Raw genomic sequence first — 12,819 nt, 5'->3', positions numbered from 1 at the left:
CACCTGTCACAGGTACAAGCGGTGCTGGATTCTCGGCAAACCCCAAAAAATGTGCGATAAAGTTGAGGCCATAAAAAAACTGGCCTAAACTGTCAAGTACAAAGCAGGTGAGGGCGTTCCTTGGCATCCTTGGGTATTACCGCTGGTTTATACCTAATTTTGCTGGGAGAACGGCGGCCCTGACCGATCTCTTGAAAGGAAAAAAATCGGTAATGGTTCGGTGGAACCCTCAGGTATGGGCCTTGGAATCGCTACGTTATTACTTACTTGGGCATCAGTTCCGCTTGCTGACGGACCACTCACCCTTGGTATGGATGAGGAATGCCAAGGAGAGGAATGCGCGAGTCACCAGGTGGTTCCTGTCACTGCAAAATTTCTGTTTCTCTGTAGAACATCGCCCTGGGAAGTCGCAAGCAAACACAGATGCCCTGTTCTGGGCACTCTGTATGGTGGCAAATATTCAACCCCACAAGTTTGAACAGAGGGGGGGGGGATATGTGAGGCAGTGACCGGGATCGTATACGAGGGACATTATATCTCCCCCAGAATATGTACAGAGACCTATTAAAACCATTGGAGTGCATTGCAGTCACAGACACACCTGCGGCTGCAATGCAGGAATGAAGGTGAGCATTGACCTAGTCAGGCTATCTGACTAAGGCAGATTAGTAAAAACCCGGCAGGAACTTCATTTCTTGGAGGAGGTCAAAGGAGGCAGTGGGGCGGCCTCCTCCCTCCAACCCGGGTTTTCCAGTGGCTCTTGCCACAGGTCCTTTAAAAACCCTGCACTAAGGATTAGGGTTGGTCTATGTTGGAACCTGCTAGGAGCACAGCAGGAAAGCTCAGCGGGACTGTGTATAGCTGAACCCACGCCTGAGAAGGCTCTGCACCTGTCAGGCTCTGAGCGGCCCGGAGCGGCCGTTGCCCAAGGCAACCGTTGTTTAAAGACTCGTGTTGACCCGGCTGCGAACCGGAGGACTGTCCTGTTTACCCGTGAGTTGCTGAATAAAGCTGTTTATGTTGGACTTGCTTGGGTCACTGCCTCAGTAACTGCACGGTGTGAACCGCCACCTTACAGGTGGTTTATTATTTTTTCTTTATTTCAGGAGACATGAGCATCGGGATTTAGGCGTTAAGGTGAGTATATGGTGTTTTTTTATTTTTTATTTTTTACAGAGGACGAGAACATCGGTGATTAGGCGTAGGTGAGTATAATGTGTTTATTATTTTTATTTAAATAATTATTTATTAATTTGAACTTTTTTTTTTTTACTTTCACTGCGCAAGCGTCGGCTGATGAGAGATTACTCCACCCATCATCGGCACTTGCGCTCCCTGTTAATAGTGACAGCAGGCGTCTTGTGCCGGTGCCTATGACCCGCGTTAAGCTTTTTACCGCGGCTCACTGTCACAGCTGCGGTATCACGCTGATATCTGACAGCGTGATCCCCCAGTGCTGTGACCCGCGATAACGATGTTACCGCCGATCACAGCCCCTGCTTCCCTCGCTGTCACGCAGATGTTCGTGTTTGGGCCTACTTTTGTAGAGTTTTGAGCAAAAGGCTCAGGAATCCGAACACGAATCGGAATGAGCAACGTTCGTGTCGAATTTGAAGAGAATGAATGTTTTCCAAACATTTTTGCTCATCTCTAGTCATCAGCAAATTTAGTTTACCCTCAATTCCTTCATCTATATCATTGATAAAAATGTTGAACAACACAGGACCCAGGACAGAGCCTTGTGGTGCCCCACTTGAGACATTCTTCCAACTGGATGTGTAACCATTTATTACAACTGTTTGGTTCCAATCACTAAGCCAGTTATGAATCCACCTAACAGTTTCCTTATTAATTCCATAGTTGATAATTTTTTCAATAAGGATGGTATGAGATACTTTGTCAAATGCTTTGCTGAAGTCAAGATATACTATATAAATTGCAATTCCCTGATCCACCCAGTCAGTGATTCTGTCATAGAAGGAAATTAAGTTAGCCTGACATGACTTATTACTTACAAACACATGCTGGCTCTGGTTAATCACTTCATTCTCACATAGGTACTTGCATACATTTTAATAATTTGTTCAAAGATCTTTCCTGGAATAGAAGTAAGGCTCACAGGCCAGTAGTTCCCTGGGTCCACCTTCTTCCCCTTTTTGAAGATAGGGACAACATTCACTCTTCTCCAGTCTTCTGGGACTTCTCCTGTTCTCCAAGAATTCTCAAAGATTATGGAGAGTGGATCAATAATTTCCTCTGCTATCTCCTTCAGTACCCTAAGGCCATGTGCCCACGTAGCGTTTTTGTAGCGTTTTATGGCTGCGAAAACGCTTGTAAAACAGTCTGCCATGCAAAGCAATGTGAATTCGTATGTGCTGTGCACATGATTCGCTAATTTGCGCACCGAATTCGCATTGCCTTGCAAAATGCAGCATGACCATTTCTACCGCGATTACGCTGCAAATTCGCGGCCATTGAGGAACATTGAAACGCAGCAAACCCGCAGGTATATGTGGATTTGCTGTGTTTCAATTAAATTCAATGGCCGCGAATTTGCAGCGTAATCGCGGTGCGTGTGGTACCCGGGATGAAGAGGAGACTACAACTCCTCTTCATCCCGGCTACCAAGCGGTGAAAAAAAAGAAATAAAAAAGTTAAAAATAAACAAAACCTGTATATTCACCTCTCCGGCGGCCTCCGGTCTGCTCTCCGGCGGCCCCCAGTCTGCTCCCGGCCACGTTCTCTCTCCTTGGCGTCCCGCGGTGTACTGTCAGGACCTGCGGTTACGTCAGCGGTCAGGTGATGGTCGAGTGACCATCAGCTGACTAAATGACGTCACCGCAGGTCCTGACAGTACACTGCGGGACGCTGAAGAAAGATGACACGGCCGGGAGCAGACTGGAGGAGAGCGGAAAGGTGAGTATACAGGTTTTTTTTTATTTTTAACGTTTTAATTCTTTTTTTTTTTACTATAGATGCTGCATTTAAAGCATCAGTTGTTCACACATTATAAATCCATGCCGGTTGCATGGATTTATATTGTGTGACCAACTTGTCAAGCACTTTTCCAAGTGATGCTCAAAATCGCTTGGAAAAGTGCTTGAAAAAACGCATGCGAGAATGTGGCACCCCAGAGGGTCTGGTTGCCACAGTGGTAGTATTACCATGTCTGGGAGCAAAACAGGAGTTTCCTGGTCAGGAACACATTACATGCAACACCTCCTGCCCCAGACCAGAAAGGGGAGGATCCTGCCCTATATAACTGGATCTGGAGGCGGGGTTAGTTCAGCCAGTCAGTGTGTGGAGTCAAGTAGGACACGAAGGAGTAAAGAGCTAGGGAATGGAGCTGGAGATAGCTCATCCTGGACAGTATCCACAGAGGACCGGACGCCGGAGTCCAAGGCTGTGGGGATTGCATACCCAGCAGCAGATACCGCAGGGCAGGGGATTGCAGGTCTCCTGGCCCAACAGAAGCCCGGAGGCTCAGCCACACGAAAGGACCCGTACCGCCACAGAGGAGCGAGGAATACACAAGGTCCGAGTCGCCAGCCATACGGGTGAGCGCAGCACGTTACACTCAGGGACGTGGGCTACAACACGACTATAAGCGGGATAGCCAATGAGTATAGTCAGAACGGCAGGCCTACAACTTCACCTGTCCAGGAGGACTCTAGGATTGTTCCCAGACTGATCAGGCCCTCATCACTAGCCGGTACTCCCATTAGGGCCTATATAATTGCCAACAGTAAAGACCCTGGGACTGCACTGCAAAGACTCCGTGTTGTCATTACTGATACCTTGCACTACCACCACCATCATCCATACGCGATGCCCTGAAGCTCCACTCTTCCTGTGGGGAGTTACATCACCTTGCTGCACATACCACAAGCTTCAGCGGACTGCCCCGCAGCGGCGGTTCCCAATAACCGCATTCACAGGCCCGGCTCCGGGTACCCCACGGCCCAGGGGGCGCGTCAAAAATGCATGTAAAAACGCTGAAAAAACGCTTCTCTCTGGCAGAAAAACGCATGTAAATCTGCCAGAGAGAGGCAAAAACGCTCTGCATCAAATCTGCTACGTGGGCACATAGCCTAAGATGTAATTCATCTGGACCTAGAGACTTGAATTAATTTATGTTAGCTAAGTATTCCCTCACTATCTCTATGTGCATAGGAAGTGTGGATTCTTCTATTCCTTCAGTAGTACAGTGAAGATCAGTTGATGTTACATTTACTTTCTGAGAGAAAACAGATGCAAAATAGGAATATAAAAGTTTGATAATTTTTTTACCATTTTATCATTTTCATCCTTTAAAAATCCTATAGCATCTTTGACCTTTTTTTTTACTTTTGACATACCCCCAAAATCTTTTCTTGGCCCAGTCTTGACATTTCTACTTCTGTGTCTTGATCAGTGGTGGTCAGGTTTCAGCCTTCCTTACCTCGGCAGTGTCTCTGAGTACTGAACACCTTGTACTTCTCGGCCTCCAGGGAGGTTGCAGTTCTGGAATATCACAGCACTAGAGGATAATAGGTTTCTGGTCGCTTCATGTTTTTCTCAAATCTTTGGCAGTTAATGTGCAGGTTTTTTTCTCAACATGTTTTTTGTGACTCTGGACTATGTGCATTAAAACTTTTGATAATTCTGTGGTCATGCCTCTGTAAGACTTTTAAGATTTTATTTTTACTTTTTAGAGTTAGGTTAATCTCAGCTTAGTCCATTTTCCCTAAGGAAAACAAGCGGCCTAATTATTCTCCGCACCGTGATAAAGGGTGTTGTATCCTTAGATCACACCCTCCCTCATTACACAAATACGCATCACCTGATCTGTTTCATCCAACAAGCATTCAAGTTTATACAGCTTGGATTTAGAGAATATTTATTTGCAAATTGCCTCTTCAGATAAGAAGAGGACTTGAACTCTATAGTGCCACCTATTGAAAGCAGCAATCCTACAAGTCACAATCAACCCTTTAGCGAGTCGTAGTAGTATTTATAAAAATGGTGATATAGTCAAAACACTCACTTGTCTAATAATTGTGCACACAGTGTATTTTCAACTGCAGGTGCGTCCTCAGATGATCCCCCATTTGAAATCTATTGTGGAGAAGAGAGCCACTGGCACCTTGCCCCGCATTTACTCGAGAGGCACGAGTCTATTAGAGGCTGACAATTCAAAGCACTCCAGCATCACATAACAATGACATCACAGCATTGCCTACACTGAGAGAAGGATAATGACAAATCCATTCGGCGTGAGAACGAGGACAGGTGAGAGATTTTGTTTATTTTTTAATAGTAGTGTGAGCAGCTCTGTGGAGGCAGACAGGGTCGGCATAACGGGGGCATTAATTCTAGATGGGAACCACATACTGTAGGTGGACTGTATTAATGCATGGTGTATACATATGGGGAAATTATTAATGCATTTGGGCCACATAGGTGTACAATATTACTGCACGGGGGCCACAGTCACATAGAGCAGGGGTCTCAAACTCAGCTGGGCATATGGGCCACACACGGAAAAACATTCAATTTGGGGGGCCGCATTATTTGTATGACAAAGTGACATTTTTAGTGATACCATTTTATTTTCTATACACCTTTTGAACTGGTCCTCATCTTGCAGACGTGGTCTCCCCTCCAGGTCCCCCATACTGCAGACATGGTCTCCCCTCCAGGTCCCCCATACTGCAGACATGGTCTCCCATCCAGGTCCCCCATACTGCAGACATGGTCTCCCCTCCAGGTCCCCCATGCTGCAGACATGGTCTCCCCTCCAGGTCCCCCATACTGCAGACATGGTCTCCCATCAAGGTCCCCCATACTGCAGACATGGTCTCCCATCCAGGTCTCCCATCCAGGTCCCCCATACTGCAGACATGGTCTCCCATCCAGGTCACCCATCCAGGTCCCCCATACTGCAGACATTGTCTCCCATCCAGGTCCCCCATACTGCAGACATGGTCTCCCATCCAGATCCCCCATACTGCAGACATGGTCTCCCATCCAGGTCCCCCATACTGCAGACATGGTCTCCCATCCAGGTCCCCCATACTGCAGACATGGTCTCCCATCCAGGTCCCCCATACTGCAGACATGGTCTCCCATCCAGGTCCCCCATACTGCAGACATGGTCTCCCATCCAGGTCCCCCTTACTGCAGACATGGTCTCCCATCCAGGTCCCCCATACTGCAGACATGGTCTCCCATTCAGGTCCCCCATACTGCAGACATGGTCTCCAATCCAGGTCCCCCATACTGCAGACATGGTCTCCCATCCAGGTCCCCCATACTGCAGACATGGTCTCCCATCCAGGTCCCCCATACTGCAGACATGGTCTCCCATCCAGGTCCCCCATACTGCAGACATGGTCTCCCATCCAGGTCCCCCATACTGCAGACATGGTCTCCCATCCAGGTCCCCCATACTGCAGACATGGTCTCCCATCCAGTTCCCCCATACTGCAGACATGGTCTCCCATTCAGGTCCCCCATACTTCAGACATGGTCTCCCATTCAGGTCCCTCATACTGTAGACATGGTCTCCCATTCAGGTCCCCCATCCTGCAGACATGGTCTCCCATCCTGCAGACATGGTCTCCCATCCTGCAGACATGGTCCCCCATCCAGGTCCCCCATATTGCAGACATGGTCTTGCATCCAGGTACCCCATATTGCAGACATGGCCTCGCATCCAGGTCCCCCATATTGCAGACATGGTCTCCCATCCAGGTCCCCCATATTGCAGACATGGTCTCCCATCCAGGTCCCCCATATTGCAGACATGGTCTCCCATCCAGGTCCCCCATATTGCAGACATGGTCTCCCATCCAGGTCCCCCATATTGCAGACATGGTCTCCCATCCAGGTCCCCCATATTGCAGACATGGTCCCCCATCCAGGTCCCCCATATTGCAGACATGGTTTCCCATCCAGGTCCCCCATATTGCAGACATGGTCTCCCATCCAGGTCCCCCATATTGCTGACATGGTCCCCCATATTACAGACATGGTCCCCCATCCAGGTCCCCCATATTGCAGACATGGTCCCCCATATTGCAGACATGGTCCCCCCATCCAGGTCCCCCATATTGCAGACATGGTCTCCCATCCAGGTCCCCCATATTGCAGACATGGTCCCCCATCCAGGTCCCCCATATTGCAGACATGGTCCCCCATATTACAGACATGGTCCAACATCCAGGTCCCCCATATTGCAGACATGGTCCCCCATATTGCAGACATGGTCCCCCATCCAGGTCCCCCATATTGCAGACATGGTCCCCCATATCGCAGACATGGTCCCCCATCGAGGTCCCCCATATTGCAGACATGGTCCCCCATATTGCAGACATGGTGCCCCATATTGCAGACATGGTCCCCCATCCAGGTCCCCCATATTACAGACATGGTCCCCCATATTACAGACATGGTCCCCCATCCAGGTCCCCCATATTACAGACATGGTCCCCCATATTACAGACATGGTCCCCCATCCAGGTCCCCCATATTGCAGACATGGTCCCCCATATTGCAGACATGGTCCCCCATCCAGGTCCCCTATATTACAGACATGGTCCCCCATCCAGGTCCCCCATATTACAGACATGGTGCCCCCATCCAGGTCCCCCATATTACAGACATGGTCCCCCATATTACAGACATGGTCCCCCATCCAGGTTCCCCCATACTGCGGTCAGGGTCCCCGTCCCCCCATACTGCGGTCAGGGTCCCCATCCCCCCATACTGCGGTCAGGGTCCCCGTCCCCCCATACTGCGGTCAGGGTCCCCGTCCCCCCATACTGCGGTCAGGGTCCCCGTGTGCTGTATTTCACATGACAGAGGAAAAAAAAAGATTCTCACCTGTCCTCCGTTCCCTCGGCGTCCTTTCTGCACCTGTGACCCGCAGGCACAGACCCCGTAACGATCGCGGCTCTCTCCAGCAGCCGCCGACATCAGCGCTGTAGTCCAGTGTATTGCCGCGCAGAGACCGGCTCTCTGCACAGCAATACCAGTGTCAGCCGCCGGCCTATCAGAGGCCAGCAGCTGACATCTGCGCAGTGACTTCATATGCCGCTGCGCTGGGACGCAGACGTCAGCTGCTGGCCTCTGATAGGTCGGCGGCTGACACTGGTATTGCTGTGCAGAGAGCCTATCTCTGCGTGGCAATACACTGGACTACAGCGCTGATGTCGGCGGCGGCTGAAGAGAGCCGCGATCATTACGGGGTCTGTGCCTGCGGGCCGCAAGAAGCAGCCGGAAGAGGCCGCATGCCTTTGAAGTAACAAAGTCAGATATCGGGGGCCGGTCACCCCTCTTGCAGCAGGAATCCCTCTGACTAGGCCAGAATAAAGAATACAGGTGGCGTAGGACGCTCCGTCCGTATACCCCTGGGATCCTTTTACCTGTGGAGCCTATCTCCTCTGCTCCCCTCCAGGCCTTCTTAGGTAAGGACCTTGACCGGGTAGAGACAGTGGTTAACTGACCCGCTCCTCATCTCAAGGCCAGAGAACGAGGACCGTGTATCTTCAGTTGGCTGCGGCCTTATGTTGAACTCTGGCGGGTGTCCGCAATCAGAGAGGAAGACCACAATCACTGACAAAGATCACAATCAAAGACCTTGAACTTAAGATGGCCGTAGATTAAATATGAATTAGTAAGTGTTGCATAAAAGTGTGTCCTCCACCCTCACCCACTACATGGTTCGCCCTATCTTTGGTTCCCCCCATCTCCTCTATCCCGGGCCGGGGCAGCACCCTGGTGCATTTAGGCCCCCTACAGGACAGGAGTGGTGTAATGTTGAGTGGTGAAGTGGTGTCTTGAGAGATGCTCCATCCTTACCTGGAAGAGGAGATACCACACCTCTACTGAGGTGCAGTACCCCTGTGGCGACTGAACCCTCAGGGGTGCCACAGACACACTGTCAGTTTTAATCAGTGTTCTACAGAAAACAGTCTAACTGATCACAAATGACCAAGAAGGATCATTTTTTAACAGTTTTTTCATTACAAGAACATGGAAATTCTGTCACTGTACCGTCTTATTAAATGGGCTGTAGGTTACTATTGAGTTTTCATCCATTTCTGTGGTGAAATTACTACTGGGTTAACCTCAGTTTCTATGATGAGATCACTGACATTATTATTAAGGCTGTGTTTGCGTTAAAGGAATTCAAATTCAACTGACTAAACTGTAGCTTATAGATACTACTGTTGTAATAAGAAAACCAAACTCGCCAAAAAGGACAATTAGTGTATATCTGAAAAGTTGAAGGTTAAAACATGAATAGAATGATTGTCAAGAATCCCAAACACATTACTGGGAAGACAAAAGACCGAAATAGAACATGAAATGTTCTAAGTGAGTTCTAAATACATGATCGAAATACTGATAATGTTAGGGCTCATTCAGATGTCCAATTTTTTCACATATGACAAAATCGGATGTCTGAATAAGTGCTGTTTACTTCTGAATTTAGTAACAAATTCTTAATCCCATGGTGAAAATGTACTGTCTTATCAATAAAATATGCTTCCTTCAACAATAATTTTCCCGGATTTCAAAACGTGGCTACTTTTTTCAAAAACAGCACCATACCTGTACATGTGATATGTTTTGCAGCTTAGCCTCATCAACTTCAATAGCGCTGAGCTGTTATACCAAACAAGCCAATAAACTTGCAAGGAGCTGTTTTTGAAAAAAAAAAAAGATCTTTTCTTAATCCTGTAGAGCCCATGTAATGTTATATAATAATAAAAAGATTTTACAGTAGTCTGGGAATAACAAAATATCCAGCTAAACTAAATAGAATTACAGATCTATGCTGTAAGAATTGATGGGCTACTAACTTGTAGACTCATGCATATCCATAAACGTTGGCCTTGGGATCGGTGACATTTGAATCCAATTACAATTTCAGAGGTTTGCCCAGGCTTACATAAAAGGGTAACACTTGTCCATTGTCTGATACTACAGTTTCAAGTGAATAGGGCTAAGCTGTGATACCAAATCTGGCTCTTGGGCAGGTGTAGAGCTGGTTCTAGATAAAAAGCAGACTTATTTTTTCTAATGGAGTACAAACCCTTTAATGATACCTTTAAAAAATTGTTTGAGTGAAGTCTATTCCTCAATGGTCTCATAAGAACTATTGTCCATTAAAATGTACAAATAAAACAATTTTGAATAACGCAAAGAAAAAAGGTTTATAAACAAGTTCAAGGCAAATAAACAAAAAACTAAAAAGCAGTTGATGAATTATGTATTTTGCGTGCTCAGCACTATTATATTTGCTTCTTTTATGTCATATAAACATATGTTTACAAATTTCTTTGTTCTGATTTTTCTAACACTACTTTATTATTATTTTTTTACCGCCTTTTTTAAAATTTCAAAGGGGATATTACTTTTTGAACTTTTTTTGCTGTAATGCACTGGTCATTTATATTATAGAAAGTTTAGTCTTAAAAAACACTAATTTACAGTAATCTGATGTAGATATGGTTCTAATTGATAAAAAATGTATCTGTTAACTATTCCACTATTAACCAATGTAAATATAAAAATATAATACAGCTATGGGCAATGATATATTCTGCATTAGTTCCTGTTCCAGCATGAGGCATATTGGCTATTTTGTGCTGTTTTTTTTTTATCTCGGTTATCATTACCCAATATGAATTTTGATATGTGTAGTATATATAGGCAAGTCCGTATTTAGCATTCCTGCTCCCCTTGGCACTTTAAGTGGTCACACCCCCTACTGGTAAGTCAGACTAAGACCATGTTCACACTTTCAGTATTTGGTCAGTATTTTACATCAGTATTTGTAAGCCAAAACCAGGAGAGGAACAATTAGAGGAAAAGTATAACAAACACGAGCACCACTTCTGTATTTATCACCCACACTCCTGGTTTTGGCTTACAAATACTAATGTAAAATGCTAACCAAATACTGGCTTGTGAATGTGGCCTAAAAGTGCCCATACCCTTCAGAAAATCCACTTTTGTTCTGAAAACCCACTAAAAACACATACGTCCCAGACATTGGAAATCTTCCACAATCCCCACTACTGGAGAATGGATAAATGAACTAAATCACTTAGAACAAATGGAATCTCTTATGGCACATGATTATGATAGATGGGATGTACATGCCAGAATCTGGTTTGCACGGTCATCTTTCAAAGACAGTCCCCAATTTAAGTCACGGCTCTAGGTCATGAATATCGTTGGGTCTACTTAATCTCCTACTCTCTTAATGCTGCAAATTTAACAAATGACCATTTTTAGTTCTTTACAACCTCATACAGACTGCACCCCCCTTGAACCCACATACAGCCTGCATCCTCATGTCCTCCACTTAGAGCGTGAACTTCTAATGTCCCCCACATACATGCCTGTGTTTTCATTGGCTGTAAGCCATAATCATCAACATTAACAGAAATAAACACTTGAAATAGATCTCTCTGTTTGTAATGACTCTATATGCAGTGGGGAAAAAAGTATTTAGTCAGCCACCCCATGGGGTGAGATCTTGTGTGGAGTCCAAAATCGAGGGAGATTATCAGTGGTCTTGTATGTCTTCCATTTTCTAATTATTGCTCCCACAGTTGATTTCACACCAAACTACTTGCCTATTGTAGATTCAGTCTTCCCAGCCTGGTGCAGGGCTGCAATTTTGTTTCTGGTGTCCTTCGACAGCTCTTTGGTCTTCACTATAGTGGAGTTTAGAGTGTGACTGTTTAAGGTTGCGGATAGGTGTCTTTTATACTGATAAAAAGTTCAAACAGGTGCCAGTACTACAGGTAATGAGTGGAGGACAGAGGAGCCAATTAAAGAAGAAGCTACAGGTCTGGGAGAGCCAGAAATCTTGCTTGTTTGTAATTGACCAAATACTTATTTTCCACCAAAATTTGAAAAAAATTTCTTTCCAAATCAGACAATGTGATTTTCAGGATTTGGTTTCTCATTTTGTCTCTTAGTTGAGGTCTAACTATGATGTCAATTACAGGCCTCTCTCATCTTTTTAAGTGGGAGAACTTGCACAATTGGTGGCTGACTAAATACTTTTTTTCCCCGCTGTAATATATGAGTTTGACTTTTTGCATTGAAGAACCGAAAAAAAATTAACTTTTTGATAATATTCTAATTTTGTGAGATGTACCTGTATGTGATCTGGTCACAGTGTTGTGGTATTTATCCCTTGTATGTGGTATTATTCGGACACTATGTGGTGGTAATGTGTGATCTGGTCACAGTGTGGCGGTATTTGTCCCTTATATGTAGTATTATTTGGTCACTATGTGGTGGTAATATGTGGTTTGGTCATGGTTTGGCGGTATTTTTCCCTTGTCAGTGGTATTATTTGGTCACTATGTGGTGGTAATATGTGGTTTGGTCATGGTATGGCGGTATTTGTCCCTTGTATGTGGTATTATTTGGTCACTATGTGGTGGTAATATGTGATCTGGTCACAGTGTGGTGGTATTTGTCCCTTGTTTGTGGTATTATTGGTCATTTTAAAAAATGTATATGACACATTCCTTTAAATAAAAATATACCTAAAAAGAATTAGAGTAGAGTAGGGCCCGGTCAGAAGAATCTCCTTGTTGTGGTGGTGGCTTAAAAAATATTTTGGCCAAAGCAAAAGCTGCTAGCAATTTATGCGATCTAGTGTTTGATGGGAACTGTTAATGTGTGATTGGTGAAGACGTCGTGCAGAAAGTAGAGTTTTTCCAAGAGTGGGTGGTGGGACTGTGGAAGATTCGAGGGATGGAGGCGGGGCTGGGTTGGAGCATGGGAGGAGTCTCAGGGGAG

Source organism: Phyllobates terribilis, unplaced genomic scaffold, assembly GCF_046119375.1.
Source record: "Phyllobates terribilis strain yellow unplaced genomic scaffold, ASM4611937v1 Scaffold_5__5_contigs__length_657084704, whole genome shotgun sequence".
NCBI lineage: Eukaryota > Metazoa > Chordata > Amphibia > Anura > Dendrobatidae > Phyllobates > Phyllobates terribilis.
This window is presented reverse-complemented; position numbering follows the sequence as displayed.